The 16774-nt window shown below is 39.4% G+C and overlaps 2 long non-coding RNA genes across 2 annotated transcripts in view; one reads left to right on the forward strand and one right to left on the reverse strand.

The window, feature by feature from the left end:
• Positions 1-16774, reverse strand: part of LOC140689283 (uncharacterized) — a 299698-nt gene that overhangs the window by 66965 nt on the left and 215959 nt on the right. The window contains exon 3 of the long non-coding RNA XR_012064178.1: positions 12755-12845. This is a non-coding gene — a long non-coding RNA (uncharacterized lncRNA). The remainder of the gene's footprint in view (positions 1-12754; positions 12846-16774) is intronic.
• Positions 8566-15295, forward strand: LOC140689284 (uncharacterized). The gene is made up of 3 exons (XR_012064179.1): positions 8566-8588; positions 10657-10848; positions 14801-15295. It is a non-coding gene; the product is annotated as an uncharacterized lncRNA (long non-coding RNA).

Consider the following 16774-nt stretch of genomic DNA (forward strand, 5'->3'; position numbering starts at 1 on the left):
TTGTTCTAGGCTCCGGGGCTAACACTTCAGAGAGCTTATGGGCTGATGTAGAGACACAGAAAATATCAAGGTGTAACTCACTAATTCATTCCAGAAAATAAGTGATAATGAGGAAATAGACTCAGGTAAGGGGAAGGAGGGTATAGGGAAAGGCATTTAGTTAGGATGTTCAGGGACACCTTAACTAAAGCCTCTCCTTGTGCCCCAATTGAATTATCAAAGATGTGAGTCATGCAAAAAGCCAGGGAGAGAATCTCCTGCACCAAGAGGCCAAATAGGTCAAAAGCCCTTGGTTCCTATTTTGGTGCATTTGAGAAACATCTGGAAACAACTGAGGGAAAAAGTGATAGGAGATGAGGTCAAACAGAAAGGGACCTGATCACGTAGGGCCTTGGAGGCCATGGTAACGAGTTTGCATTTTATTTTAAAGATAATGGGGAGCCTCTCTGTATATTTTAATACGTTGCATTGGCTGCTGAGTGGAGAAGAGACCAGGACAAGCAAGAGCAGAGACAGAGGCTCCTACGGAAGGTCAGAGACGACAGTGGTTTGTTCTTACGTGGGGCAAAGGGGTGGCTTTGGGATGTAAATAGGGGCGTAGCTAACAGGACAAGCTCCTTGCTCAGACAGTAACTGAGACGCAGAAACTGAGATGGCAGGGGTGGAGCTGTGGTCTAGTAGCAAGTGGGTATAATAGGAATTAACCTCATAATAATCCAGAGATGTGAACACCTGCGATAATGTCCACTGCAGAATCTAGAGTGGAATGAGGGCAGTGAGGTAGAGGATTTGAGCTACAACAGCCCCTTACCATCTTCCTTCATTTGCTACCTGGAAATTTCCAAGGAAATCTGTGTTTTTGGCATTCTTGCAGCGAATCATCCCTTCACTCCATGTGCTTCTCTACGACAGCTTGTTTCTTACCTATTTAGATTGTTCACATTACCCATCTGATGTCTGCTGCCCTCTCATCATTGCTAATGAGTCACCAGAAAAAAAAAAAAAACAAAAAAAACTGCTCTTACAAACTTCCAGAGCTGCCTTTGTTGCTCTGTGTTGACAAGAAAGAGAATGCTGTCGGCAAAATCTGATGTAGCTGGCTGTTTGTTTTCTTGAAGGACCCAGAGGTGAATATAAATAATTTAAAATAGCTTTTATGATCTATCTGTCTGCTGCTGGGTGACAAAATTAAAGAAATAAAGCTAAGATTGAGAAGGGAGAAATACAAAAAAATATTTGAAGGAAAACACAAAATTTGATTTGGCCTAACAAATATTTATTGAGCTGTCAGAGTCTGCAAGAAAACAAAACAAAACAAAAAGACCAAAAGCCTATATATTTACTGAATGCTAGTGCCTACGTACGCTTGAATCCTGTGAAGACACATTGCAGTAGGTACAATTCTTCTCATTTTATAGATGAGGAAATGAACAGGTTCAGAGACTTGAGGGAAACTGCTCTTAATTCTGGTATCCAAGAAATGGTAGAGCAGGCACCCACCTGCGCCTGCCTGAGGCTAAGGTCAAGTTCTCAATGATCATGTGACTGCTTCTCAATTAAGGGGTTTGTTAGGCATTCACCATCTCATGGTGTGAGATGAAGACAGAATGCCAACAGCCACAAGTGATTTAAGGGCACTGAGAGAGGCTATGCGGAAGGGCTGTCATTTGTGCTGGGAATTGAAAGTGTATGATTTAAACAGGAAGAGGGGGTGTCTTCTCAGGCCAAAATAATCAGGAAAAATGAGGAATCCTAGCACCTAATAGATGTTCTCTGGGTTGCAAAACAATTTTTTTGCATATTTATTCATTTTATTGTTAAAATTTATATATAATATGTAGTATGATGCATATATATTGCAAATAAAACTAATACACATTATATATCACATAATACATCAGGCACAGTATATTATGTAATATATAATATATGCCATATGTAATTTGATATAAGTGTAAACAACTTCATCTATACCTCTATAATATATATTCATAATATCTGTACCATATTTAGGATATATAAATATTATTATATTTAAATATACATACTGTATTTATAGTTTTTCACAGACTTCACTAATTGACTTGGTTCCAATCTGTGTAACAAAAGAAGAACCAGACTGCAAGTCTCAAGATGTGAGTTTCTATATTTTTTCAAGCCTCTTAATTTCTCAGGGCCTCATGTTCCTCTTCCAGATAATGAAAGGGTTGGACTAAATATTTCTAGGATACCTGCCAGCTCTAAAATTCTTGGATTTGGACATGAAAATCCAGCCGTCATGCTCTAGCAGTTGGTGACTGTATCTTCTGTGTTGGTGCTGGGTGTGCACACGCCCCTACTGTGGTACCTACTTGTCCATGCGACTGTCAGCCTTTCTAAGACTGTGAGCATCCTGAGGTCAGGGATGATGTCTTATCCACCTTTAACTCTAGCATGCAGCCCTGGGCAAATTCCCACTAATTAATACCGCTTTTCTTGTACATTCTGCTCTTGATTACTCCATATCATTTTTTTATTAGAAAATATCACTCCAACCATACTTTGTTCCTCATTATTTCAAAGTAGTTCATTTCCAGCCTGATAAAAATAAACACTTCCTGTCAGTTGGGGTTTAGGTTGGAATCCCTTGTCAGAATGTTGCTAAAAAGGTTTCATAATTACTACGTATTTATCCTTTCAACAAGAATCTCAAAAACAATTTACTAAGAAAGCTATTACTTTATAATTCAGACTGAGGTACAAAGAGATCAACAACTTATTAAAGGTTAATAAATTATTCACTGACTGGGACTTGAGCTTCTGAGCCTGAGAGTCTCAAGGTTCTGTATAAACCCCAAAGAGCCAGCAAAGGAAACAGTATTCAGAGGTCCTGTGTACCCAACACACTTAGCATAATCAGTTTACCTGTGTCAATTTCATCACCATTTATAAGTAGGGATGCTGCCTCATGGGAAAAGAAAAGCTTCCCTAACTCTTTTTCCATCTTCAAGCAGAGTAATTCACCATTCAAATCTATTCTGAGAGGGGCACAGAATTTATTTCAGCAGTCTCGGAGAAAGGAGGGAGCTCTCTGCGGAAGCAGCCCCTCTGGGGTTTGACTGGGGTTGAAAGTCTCCTAGGTTAGATGTTAGATGTCCCTCAACCACTCACTCTGGCTGCCTTCTGCATCAGAACCTTGTTTGAAAATCCCTTTATCTTCCTCTGACCCTGCAAGGCTGCTACCCAAAGGAATACACTCTAATCCTCAGCCCGTCTGGAGAGATTTAGCTCTCAGTCAAAGGAGTTTCAAAGAAGATTTTCAGCAGTACTGGAAGGGAGATGTATTGTTGTCTATAAAGAAATGGGTCATGTTTACTTGTTTTTGTGAGTAACCTGGAGATGTTTTGGGAAATGCAGAATACATGTATGTGTGTGTGTGTGTGTTTAGAAATATATATGCGCATATGTGTATGTGTCACTTTAATATTTCAGGAGAAGAGAATCATAATTTTATATACATTTGAATAAGGGTCCCTGAATATTCCAGAAGAGCTTGAATTAGGGACTATTCAGCACCAAAGAAATGTCCTTTTGTTACTTTCCAGCTCAAAATTAACTCAGGTTTAGAAAATTGTGCCTAATGGAAGTCCTAAGGGAATTTGCTTTCAGGGTAAAAAAGGATTGTTTAAAATTAGATTAACTTCAAAGTAAAATAGAACGTATTTTCTCGGGGGTACTTTAACATTTGACTCACGCTTTGTTTCGCCACTTTGTTTCCTTTTACAAACTTATTTATACTTTTCAGTGGCACACAATCTGTGTCTAAGAAAATAGTATGGGAAGAAGAAAACTGTGTCCTGGAAATAATACAGACTTTGGAATCCCACGTGGTTCCAATTCCAACTTTGCCTCTGGCTGGTTAGACTGAATTGGGGATGTTCCTTAACCCCTGTGAAACCTCAGATTCCTCTTCTGCAGGAATGATGACAAAATATCTCCCTTGAGAGACTGTCATGTGAATAAGATAATGTGTTCACAGTGCCTAGCAGCTGGTGGAAATTAAGATGTTACTTTCCATTTCTAAGCCAAGTCTTGTCCCAATTTTCCTAAATGCCAAAGTAATTGAGATTGAGTTAAGAAGGTATTTACTTTCTGTTATCTGTGTTTATCTCTTTCCTATGCTGACTTGTCTCCTTCCCTGTGGTTTAGGCATTTCATACATCTCCCATTATGTTTCTCTAATAAATATTTTTTAAACCTGACCTGTGGTAGATTAGACAAGGATAGTTGGCTTTCTGTTTTCCTTTGGGAAAAGATATATGGGAAAAGCAGTCAACTTTCCCTAACTCCAACCTATTGCTAATTTACAGATATTCAAACTCAGAGTTATATAAATCAAATGGTAGGGGCATGTATGAATCTGCAGATTAATATGATGGGATAAAACATATTAAAATTTTCCCATCTCAGTAAACGTGTTTGCTTACCAATCAGATGTGTGACTTGGAACAAACACCTGAATTCTCTGAGAATCTAGTTCTTCAATCACAAAATTAGAAAGTATTATTATAGGGATTAAAACCTGAAATAGCCACAGAGACCAGACAAACTGATGAGGCAAGGGGGCCAGTTGGGTATCACATTCATTGTTGACAACTAATTCAAATTAAAAAAAAAAAAAAAGTCCAAACAGTGACCTTCACTTTTGATGACCTTTTTTGTTTCCTCTTTATAGGATTCATCAGAAACAGGTCTTGTATGTAGTAAATGACTTTAATAGATCCCTTTCACAGAGCTTAATTTGCCTATTATGACTGGTGTTTTGTGAGAATCAAAAATTCTTAGAATTTCTGAACAGTGGAGATCATCAAAGATATAGCCTATCTGTGCTAGGGCCCGAGAGGAATGATGATAAACAGAATGTCTCTAAAAGGTCACTTTAAGATCATGACTCATGCTTCATTGCTTTCAAGGGGAAGCTACAGTTCTGTGATACTGATGACGCCTCCCTGGAATTCGTCCCTGGACTTAGGAAACTCAGCATTACATATGCAATTAGCCAGTTTGTCTTGATCCTCCCTTTTTCCTGCATTGGATGGTATGACTATATGTATTTTTACATGAGAAAATGTACATGTAGTTGAATATATAATTGACAGCCCTATTTCCTGCACTAGAGAAAGGGCAGGACCTGGATTCTTTTACTGGTATGATCACCCCAGTGATACTGTATTTTAAGTGCTGCTTTTTTTAAGAAGTGAGTTCTTGATCTTTGGTGATTAGTTTAAAAACTGTGACTTTTGGCTGTGAATTCTGTCTTTATGCATATAATTGCTCATATCCAATGACATACAAGCCTACAGGAAACAACATGCATTGCTCTATTCTGACTCTATAACTCTAAACAAATAGCCAGCTTGGAACCAGTGTTTTAACTTAGCACCAATGTGATATAACTGCTGACGGCAGTCTGTTTAGCAGGACAAGGCAGGAGGATGCATGTTTGAAGGATGATGATTGGTGGTGAGTAAGAGAGTGTCTTAAAAAACTATTAAAGCTACAATACAGCAACAATCACTTTATTATTAGATGTTAAAGAACATCAACAAAGATTTATATCTTCTTTTAACTTCACCCTGAGACAGTTTCCAATTCAATTGCTGGGATGTTTTAGAGTAAAGCGGAAGTTCAAGAGGAGAACGTCTTTCAACAGACTTAACGATGATTTAGAGCAAGTTTAATCATCTTCTGCTATCTCCGGGAAGACTACTGATGGGACTTAAGAAGCAGAATGAACACTGATTTCACCCTCAGAGGAGGGGAGAGGTGCCAAAAGCTCATTATGAACAAATGCACTTGACGAAGCCTACTTAACATTCAGAGAGTAAGCAGAGATTCACAACACGGAATCTGAAACAGCATTTGGAATGTAAAACATGATGTGGCTTCTAATGTCATAAACAGAATTCTTAGAGCCTCAAGGCTTTTAGCATAAATGAGCTATTCTCTAACTGTAAACTTAATACCCACCTTAAACAAATTTAAAATCTCCATGTGTATATGACAAAGTAGTTTTTAAATGGAAAACAGTGGCTCCTCTCCCTGTCTGGGAATTCATGTGAGATGTTTCATTTTCTGAGTACAGTCCATCATCTCACACGCCTTCACTTTTTCTACCCCAATTTCCAGCCACTGGAAACTATTCCCAATTCCGTATATTCTGAATTTGCTTTACGTCCATTTTGAGCAATTAATAACACTTGCTCTAGAATGTTCTTCCCACCATCAGTCGTAATTCAAATATTACCTCTTTCAGAAATATCTTCCCTATCTTCTCAAGTGGAAGTAGCCTATCCCTTTTTGAACTCACATAGCTTTAATATGTGCATAATGACACCACTTTCCATGTTACATAATGGCCACATATGCATCATATTTCTTATTTCCTCTGCTGGCTCTTCAAAGGTAGGACTGAGCTCTACTTCAACTTTATATCTCTCACAGTACCTCTCACAGTCTTTTGTCCTTAGCAGATTTCCCTTAAAATTTGTCACTGATACTCCTAGGAAAAATGCTAGATGAGGGTCAGTTTTCATTCACTTATTCCACAAATATTTATTAGGTGTCTGCTGGGTACCATACATTGTCCTAGATAGTGGAAGTACACAGATCAACAAGATCACTTATCTTCTAGTGAGCAAATAAGAAAAATACATAGTTATAAATAGTATGTCACCAAGTAAGATAAGATAATGTGATAGTGAATGGGCTAGATGATGGGGCACTACTTAGCTAAATCCAAATGACTTTTTGTCATTTGCAACCAGTTATGCAAAGATTGGTTGGGGGCGATCCCAAGAGAAAGGTGAGAGATAGTGACACTGTAAGGCAATAAAAGTTGACACAGTCAGGATTTGGACAGGACAGCAAAAATCGTTGCAGATATTTCAAGCAGAAAGAGGTTTAATACAGGGAATTAGAAGCTTCAAAAAGCTTTGGAAAGCTATGGGATCAAAAGTCAGAGACAGCTCCCATGTAGCATTTTGAAAATCCACACATGGAGGAATCAAATGAAACTGCCCAAAAAAATGTGTAATTTTCAGGAGGACATCCAAAAGCAAATACAGGTGATACTACAACAGGTTTGTATGCTGATAGAAATGATTCCAGAGATAGGAATAAATTGAGAATGCAGAGGGAAGTGTACAATTTCAGATGCATCGTCCTTGCAAAGTCTATGGAAAATGGGACCCAGTGCACAAGTGGAGGACTTGGCCTTTGATTGGAAGTGAAGGCATGTCATCCAGAGCTAGGAAAAGAGAAGGTAGAGACTGTTGGAATAGATGCAAGTGACACTGTAACTTTTGGAGTGGGGAAAAGAAAGTGTTCCTCTCTGGCAGATCCCGTATTTTTCAATGATGTATGAAGTGAGGTCAGTAGCCGAGAGGATGATGTTGGCAAGAAGAGGAGCAAGGATTTGAGATGAGAAAAGAAGCTATGAAGTAGTCATTTTGGAAAGTGGAAAAGCTAGGGAAGTGATGTAAACCTGAAAAGCTATGTTGAGTACCCACGTGTGATTTGAAATCATGATTTTCAGATGAAAGTAGTCATCAGCAAATTTGTTTTTTTCTCTGCAAATGTTCGGCTTCTGTGGTGCAGGCCAAAAATAAGTAGATAGCTTGATTTAATTAGACATGAGGCTTTGCCAAATGAGCACAATGTAGAAAGAGAGGAAAGAGCTGCCAAGAAGTTAAAGTATTTGCAAGGGTGAGAAGGTAATAATGAGCAATGGAAGTTAGTAAGGAGAGGTGTGAAAGCATGAGAGGGTTAGAAGAACACGTGGTGGGGTCCTTGATTAGAGATTTCAGTGAGATCTGAAATTGGCAGAGTTAGAGTGTTGGTAGAAGGGTGTTGGAAAGACAGGAGGAAGTGGTCAGAAAGCAGGTCAGAGGTAGGAGAGCTGGTGAGGAAGTGGTCGAAAGCATGTGCCTGAAAGAGTTTCAAGCTGCTCAGAGTCTCTGTGAAGCTAAAAAAGACCCCAACCCTCTCCTGCTTGTCAGTTGAGATTTCCATATGCCTTCTTTTATTAGTGTTTCTTATTTATATAAAAGAATAGAGATTTAAGAGTCAATTAGAAATTAACAAAAAAATAAATAAAAGCCAGTATGAGGTACTAGATAAGATAGTAGAAAATGCATTCTAATTTTTTGTTGTTGGTGTTGTCTTTAAAGGCCAGTGGGGACCATTTATTTGAACTTAAAGACCTGAAATATATTAACAATGCCCTGAGCAAGAACAAGATAAGTCTCGGCTCCAGGGGAAAAAAAAATAAGAAACTGGGTCACAGCTGAGGTTTACAGAACCACATGCAGAGACCCCTCTGCCCTGCACCTTAGGGAAGAGTCTGAATTACAATGATGGTGATAATTAAAAAGTTGGTGCTAACTGAGCGCTCAGTATGTGCGAAGCGTTTTATTATTTAAAATTTAGAATTTAAAATTATTTAAAATTTAGGATTATTTTTCCATTTAATTATCTGAATAATCTATTTTACAGATGAAGGAAATGAAACAGAGAAGTTAAGTAATCTGCTCAAGTAAACAAAGCTAGTAAGTTTAAAACTCTGGGTACTTTGACTCCAGAGGTCACCCTCTTAAGGACTTCAGTGCCCTGCCTCCCACTCTAATGTATTCCCACACGAGAGAAACACCAAGCACTCTATTCCTCTAGCCCCAAGTCAAGCCAGTCTTTCCTGTTAGTTAACTGGAGACTGACAAGTCTGAGGTTACTGTGGAAAAAGCAAAACCACAGGATTCACACAGACCAGAGGAGGAATTGTGGACTAGCCACGTAGTCATCATGTGATTTGGGGCCAACCACTTAATCTCCTTGGGTCCCAGCTTCTTACCTGCAAAGATCATGAAAACATCAGTGCTTTACTAGCATTAATGGAAAGATTAAGTGTGATAGTATCTGTGTAGTTCACAGTAGATTGATTCCTCTGTTTTAGTGAAGGGAATGGGATCCTGTTTGTCGTTATATTACCTAGGTTATCCAGTAAGTACTGTGCAGATAGTTAGTGTTTAAGAAACACGAGACAATGAGTGGATGGATAATGGATGATGAACTTGAGGTTATGGTAGATAAAAAAGAAGAAAGGTGTGGAAGACATGTGAGATGTATTGCTCACTGACTATCTCTCTGCCCCTAGACTCACATTTCTCAGCCCTTTGGCAATTGGGCAGTGTTGTATAACTAGTTTTGGCCAATGAGCTATGAGCAGAAGTGATGTGTGTGACTTCTGGCCCGAAGCATTTAGGAGCCAGAGCCAATGAGTGACTTTCTAGCTCTCTCTTGCCCTGGCGATAATTGTGGAGGACCCAGGATGATACAAAGGAGTCACAGGATGGGAGCATTTAGGATGACTAAGTCACTGCAGGAAAAAAAACCTGCCCTGGAGCTCCAGGGCTCCCACTAGACCAGTGGACTCTGGATTAGCTATGATTTTATTGAGTTAATTTGTTTCTGCAGCATAACCAAGCTTACCCTGCCTCTTGGAAAATAAAATTTTTTTGGCCAGAAAGTCATCTTTCTGGCATATCAAACTGTTGACTTCATAACCAGGCTCAAACTAATTGGAAATAATGTCAAGGATAAGGAAAAAAAAAAAACTTGAACAGAGAAAATGCTTTGGATAAAATTTGATAATGTCAACAGCTTCATAGAACAAGTCACTAATGCTGTATAAAAACACAATTCAAAGCATATTTAGTTTAAGCTATGAGGTTCATGTATCAGAGTATTAGAATATTTTATTAAACAGCATTTTCTCACAGCCTTCAGAACCTCAGGTATAAAGAGATCTCAAAAGCCATCAAGTATGATCTCTTTATCTTACAGATGAAAAAATATGAGGCTCACAGCAGTTAACTGAGTTTCCCATGGTGTCTCAGCAACTCAAGGGCAGAGCTGGTCTCAAACACTCCATCTGTCATCCCTCAGCCTAGCTTCTTTCCAACCCTACACTCCAGAGGCTTTTCCCCATTATTATGATTGCCTAGTGATACCTGTGTGCTGGGAAAGAGTTAATGTATCTTGCAGAGGGCTACTTCTTTTTTTTTGAAGTTCTAAAGAGAGTCAATTTGGATAAAAGCCATCAGAGTATTTGATCCTTCTTGAGGGTGTTCATCCAGAAAATGTTAGAAGATGGAAGTTATCCAGAGAGGATCTCAGTAAAATACTTACAGGAAAAAAAAATGAATTCTAGCTACCCAACTGAAAATTTACATAAGTCTTCAGAGGATTGATGCCAGAGAAGTCAGCAGTTCTCCAGGGAGGATAATGGGATCATGCCTTAATTCTCTTCATTTTTTATTTTTGAAGTTCCACCACTAGGTATATCTGAATGAGTCAGCTCATTGTTAAAGAGCTGCTCTGTGAAATGCACGGTGTTTATCACATGGTGATTACTTATCTGTTTGGAGCAGTTTTCAAAGTTTTCTGCAGCGCCCAACTGTTTCCCTTCCCTGGTTTTCCCTGCTTCCTAGAGAAAATGGTTCTAACACCCCTACTGAAAGTACCAAGAATTCTTACCTTCCTTCCATAAACTCAAGAGATTTTGTTATTCAGAGTAATAAGAACAAGTGCCAATCTCACATTTTCCTCACACTTCCTCAGATTTTTCAGGAGCTTCTGATTAATTTAGAGTTTGGAGAAGGCAAATGTCTTGTGTACAGAAATAAAACAAAGCAAAACATAAAAATAAAATGAACAGCCTGTGGTTACAGATGTCCTCTCCACAAAGGCGCAGCACGCAGAGCAAGCCCGCCGTGACTGACGGGAAGCTGCGGGTCCCCGGCACACTCTGGAGTAAGCATTCTGAGTATATTTTAATTTGTGTATTTTGTTTCAGCTCTCTTATTTGGTTTGTAGTGAGTTTTGTCAATGAAGAAATAGGAAAAAGAAAAATGAACAGGGCTCTTTCAGTAAGTGTCCCTGGAATTTCAAAATCACTGCAACCTGCCTAATCCCTGAGTTTTCAGTTGAGGCCTTCGCTGCCTCTGGTTCAAACAGGGATGTGGATTCTACTGGCAAACTTTCAGATATTTACCAACTAAGCAGTTGGAGGTATCTCAAAGTTTTAATTTGCATTGCTTTGGTTGTTACTGATATTAAGCATCTTTTAATATGGTTCACTGGCCATTGTATTTTGTCTTTTGTGGTTTGCCTTTTCATAATTTATTTCTTACCTCTTTGATTGATGAGTTTTTTTGTTTCCTCACTGATGCATAGGATTCCTACAAACATCATTAACCTCTTGTACGTTAAGTATATGGCAAATATTTTTCCCCAAGCAGCATTCACATATTAAGTTTTTATGTGGCTTCTTTGACTATACAAAGGCTTTCGTTGTTGTTTAATTTGTCATATAGCCAAATATGCCAGTCTGGGTTTGGTTCATGCTTAGAATGTCCTTCTCTAGTCCAAGATATAAAAATATATTCTTCCAAGTTTTGTTCTGGTGTTTTCCCAGGTCCCTCTGATGCCAACCCTGTGCCTCTGTAACCATGTTACAGGCTGTAAACAATACTGGTGAAGCTCACAGACTCCAAAGCCAGTTGCTCTGGTTTACATTCTGGCTTCACTTACCACCATCACTTATTATTGTATGACCCTGAACATCTGGCAAAGGCAGCAACAATAGTTCATACAAAGTTTTTGGTATTAATACATTCATTTGCGTGAAGTATTCAGAATGATGTTCCACAAACATTAGCTATGCGAAGCCACTGCACATCACCCATCTCTGTGAGCTTACCCTGGGCTCCATACCTACAGCTCACACTCAGCAAATAAAAAGTTAGTCAGTTCACTCAAAATGTGTTTTCCCCATTTTGCTCCCTCGTAAATGATTTATTACTAAATCGGTCTGGCCACAGTCCACATAATCATTTCAGCAACTCTTAGCATAAATAGTTGTTTTGATTCTCGGTCGGTCTTGAGGCTCTTAGGTGCAGCATGTGAAACAGCACTGCGGTGATTTAAACCAATCTATGGTCTTTCCTCACACGCCCCATCATGACCACAATTCTTTGGAGGCAACAAACATTTGTTAGCCTGAAGGTGTAAATACGAACCCTGCATCTTTTTCTCTCTAAGTTTTACTGATGTATTTTCATCTCACAGCCTCTATCTAATAGTTCAATGATGATTTGCCTGGTTATTGGAAAGAACTCCCCATTCTTTGGCACCAATAAATCAGAAACCAAACCACGGGATGTGGAAAAGTTTTTTCTTTGCCCTGAAGGATCTTACAGCTTCACAAGAAGGAAGAGAATGAAATTGAAAAGACGTAAAAATACAAATCCCCAAAGCTCTATGTGTTGGAGTTGCTAAAGTCTTTCAAAGAACTGAAGTCAGAAACCAGGGCAGTATATCCTTCAATTTATCAGATACCCTCCTTCCAACCCATGTCTAAACCTCAGAGCCCCAACTGACTACGTTAGCTCCATCCGCCATTCATTTCCCGTGAGCCACTAATGCTAGAAAAGATGGGCTTTTCACTCTTCCACTGTCACATGTTCTTTCTAATCAGAGCAGCAAACCTCCTGGCCGGGCCCTCCCAGAAGACGCTTCATACAGCCCTTGGGCTTTGTTCTTATTCAGAGATAGGAACTAGAGGAATTTTGAATATTCCTTCTTTTTCAGAAAATCTGGTCACAAGCTATCTCCCTCCTGATAATGACTATCTTGAATGTCAGGAGTTCATCATTACCTTGTTCCTTCTCAGTTCTTTCCTGTGGTAACAATCCGATTTCCTCTTGGTGGATGGATGCCTTGGCCTCACTGGGGAGAGGCCCATGAACCTGAAAATGCAAAGAAGAAAAGCAGACTCGTATTTTTCTAAAGCATTATCCTGACTGAAAACATACAGTAGCGCTGATGCCACCGTCAGGCATGCTATTCGAAGTGGACCACGGATAAGCTTGCCAGGCTACAAACTAAGAGGGACGAGCAGGTGCCTAGTGCGGTAGGAGGAATATTTTGATAAAGACCTTGAAGCCTGTGAGACAGCATTTGAGTTTACTCTGATGGGGAACCAGAAGTTTTGGTTCACTTCCATGAAGAGGGGTATTCTGATCAAACAGACACCTGGGAACAGGAATCTTGTTCAGGATAAGAAGGGAACATAGTAAGGGGAAGGAGAACACCTGGGAGTGTGGAGAAATCATTTTGGGGGGAAAAAGGATCTGGCCTTAATAAGGCTTGCAGGTCACACGGAAGAAGAGGTGTCGCATATGGCAGCCACCTGTGCACCACTGGAAAGCAGTAACCAATACACTCTAATGGTTAGCTCAAAGCCCAGACTTGCTGGGGTTACACAGAAAACTGGACAATGTGATTCCCATTCATCTGATATGTTCTCTACCTTTAACTCATGCTTTTATCTTGGTGACTAGTAAAGGGCAGTGATCCTACAAGGCAGGTACCGTGATCATTCCCATTCTGCAGACGCACAGCTGAAGCTCAGGGAGAGGAACCAGCATGGCCGGGGTCACACACTCAGAAAGTGGCAAAGCCAGGATTTGACCCCAAGCCCTGGAGCCTGTACATTTAACCACTGGCCCTTTAGATCTCTGCAGAGACCCTGTGTGATTAAGGGAGAAATGAGGGACTCGGGTGAATTGACTGTAGTGGCCAATAAGAAAAAGGATTCAAGATCACTTCAAGGTTACCAACTGAACATGATTACCAATGATGGACATAAAACACTGTAAAGGGAACTGACAGTTTCACAGCAGAAATATTTAAACTCTTTGGTCCTTCAACAGCCATTTATTGAGGATAAATATGTCTACCAAGTACTGGGCAGGTATCTGTAGAGGTGAAGGAGAGCAGCCCTTGCTTTCAAGGAGATCAAACCAGTAGGGGAATTGAGACTTCTTTAATTCTCACCATAATGACTTTGCTTAAATTTTATGCTATGTGCAGAGCTTACAGCTCATGGTAAATATCCAGGGTGTTATAAGAACTCAGAGGAATGTATGCACTTGGCACAGGGATCAAGAAGGCTTCTTAGGGTGGTGCACACACTGGATTGTAGTGGATAGTAAATGGCATTAGTTGGCCAGGTGGGTACATGGTGGTGAGCAGAGGGATACACCAGCAGTGGGGACGGCATGGACAAAGGCACACAGGCAATATGGAATGGGCAGAGTGGGCAACATGAAGGCATAATTGTTTCAAAGAAAATCAAAGCATTATTTCAGGGTATCTATACAGCTATAAATGATTGAGCGCCTACTCTGTTCCAGGCACTGTAGTCGCTCTTCACCCTTACTTAGTTCCCCAAACAGGTGTTCACAATAGGTATTGGTTCACTAAGGCTTGGGAATATTAAATAACTTGAGCAAAATCCAAGAGCTAATTAGTGGTGAACTCAGGATTTGAACATCTGTTTGATTCGCAAGCTTCAGCGCCTTCTCCTTACTATCCATTTTGTAGTATTTCAACCAGGTGAATATTTGAAGACAGAAGAAATGATTTAAGATACCATGGCAATGACTGAGTCACTTATTCAAATCCATTGTCATCTTTTCCCTTTCTAACACAATCCTGGTTTTTTGGAGACAGCAATGTGCCAAACTTTAGAAGAATTACCTCTTGTCTTTATTGAAAATAGGACTGCCCATAGGACAGAATGGTGACCAATGAGATACAAGCAGATACTGTTGGATCTAGGAAATCTTATAAAGATGGCTGTCTAAGCTACAAGATGTCCTTTTGATTGTTTTCCACGTTTCTTCTTTCCTACTTCCAGGCATGTGGACATGATGGCTGGAGCTACAGTGACCATTTTTTGATCAAGAGGCAGCTCTTTGGATGGGAGTCAAGTGCTAAGCAAGGAAGAACAGAAAGATCCAAGGAGCCTGGGCCACTGTCGCCACTACAGAGCTTCTGTACCAGCCCTCAAATGCCTCTTCCTAGTCTTAGTGATATGAGGGGAAAGAACACCCTAACGTGTTTAGGTCATTGCTTTTCTGGACTCTACACAAACAGCCAAAGAATTGCCCAAAGTGGTGTTCCCTTCCCATAGCTTCTGAAATGAAAGAAAAGGATTAGAAGACAGACAAGGATATAAATAAGTTTGGGGGAGGGAAGTAGGACAGTTAAGGGAGATTAAACTTGATGGCTTCAACTTTTAGGATGAAGTAAGAGGCAATGTCTACGAGATTGAGTGTGATAGGGCTTGGAGAAGGGACACTTTTAATCACTCTAATGGTGTGCTTAAATGAAATACTGTACTAACTGCTGATCTAATGGACCTTGCCTACTTTGTGCTATAACCTGTCTTGCAAAAAAAAAATTGGATAGCATTTCTCCCTTTCTGAACATAAAGAACATTGTGTTTTTGTAGTTGTGCAGACTAATTCCATTTTGAAAGCTCATCGTGAACCTTTTCAATTTTTCAGTGGTAGTAATAATAACGTGCAAGCTGGTTCAACCTGAAGAACATTATCCCTTTTTTTTACTTCAAATGAGCTACCAGAACCTTACTTGACCTCAAAAAATCTTCAAAGTAGATCTGGAGGCAGTCAGACAACAAGCCAAACTTTTAGGGTAAACACTAGCACTTCGCTAAAAAAGAGCCTCTTCTCCATCAGCTTAAAAGAAAGTGGTTGAAATAAGATGATTTCTGGGGAAAATTCTTAAGTTTACTTTTTTTTTTTTGCCTTTCTGAGGTATTTAATTTTCTTAAGTCAATTTTTCAGTCTACTTGGAACAATCAATAGTCTCAGATTTTTATCACTAGTTTCTTGGCTATAGTCCCTAAGTTCACTGCATCTTGATTTATGCTCAAGCATGGGTAGCTGTGAGATGAATTTTTATTTCTGTTAGAACTGGCTTTAATTATAGGATCCCATGATGTTTCTGTTTTCCCAGCAGGGATCACATTCTTAGTGGCACACCCGTTTAAGAGGAAATGTTTGTATTCCTCCAAGTATTTTGTTAATGACCATTCAACTTGAGATTTTACCAGATTTTAACTAACTATGCATTGAAATAATATGCCTGAGAGAGAGAGAGAAAGGGAGAATATTACTGCAAAATCTGCATCATTATCAAATAACAAGATGACACACACATATACACATATGTTGAGACTGAAATAGTAAATGTTGAGTAGATGACAATCCATCTTGACTTTTTCAATATTACTTATTTATGTATTTTTATAACAATAATTTTAAACCACTTTTAATAAAATTGGAATAATAAGTAACAAAAATATATATTTTGTAATGTTTCTTTAGATTATTGAGTTAGGTAAGGGTAATATTAACAAAATTTTAAAAGCTAGATGATTTCAGAGATGGCTTTACCCCTATATTGTGGAATGGTTTTATTGTAATATTCCTTGAACTTCACAGAGATTTAATGCTCTCTAATCAAGACTGTAAAAATAATCTCTAATTACATGGTGCTTTAAAACAAATTCGTCTTCATAACATTGTTGAAATTAGAAAGCCAGGCAAGACATGTTCGAGGAAGCTTGGTAAGGAGCCCATAGACAGCCTAAGAGGGGGCAATGTCTAATGAGCAGCATGGGTCCCATCCCCATAAATGAAAACTTGATTTTACCACTTCACCCTAAAGTCATCAGGCTTTCAGGGACAGGCTCACAAACGGGTCTGGTCTTCCTAGTCCTCTGTGAGCTACCAGAGCACAAGGATGGTGTCCCATTCACCTTTGTCTCTTCAGTAGCAAGTAAGCACAGTTCCAATTGCATAGC

The sequence above is a fragment of the Vicugna pacos genome, chromosome 25 (assembly GCF_048564905.1).
Source record: "Vicugna pacos chromosome 25, VicPac4, whole genome shotgun sequence".
Lineage (NCBI taxonomy): Eukaryota > Metazoa > Chordata > Mammalia > Artiodactyla > Camelidae > Vicugna > Vicugna pacos.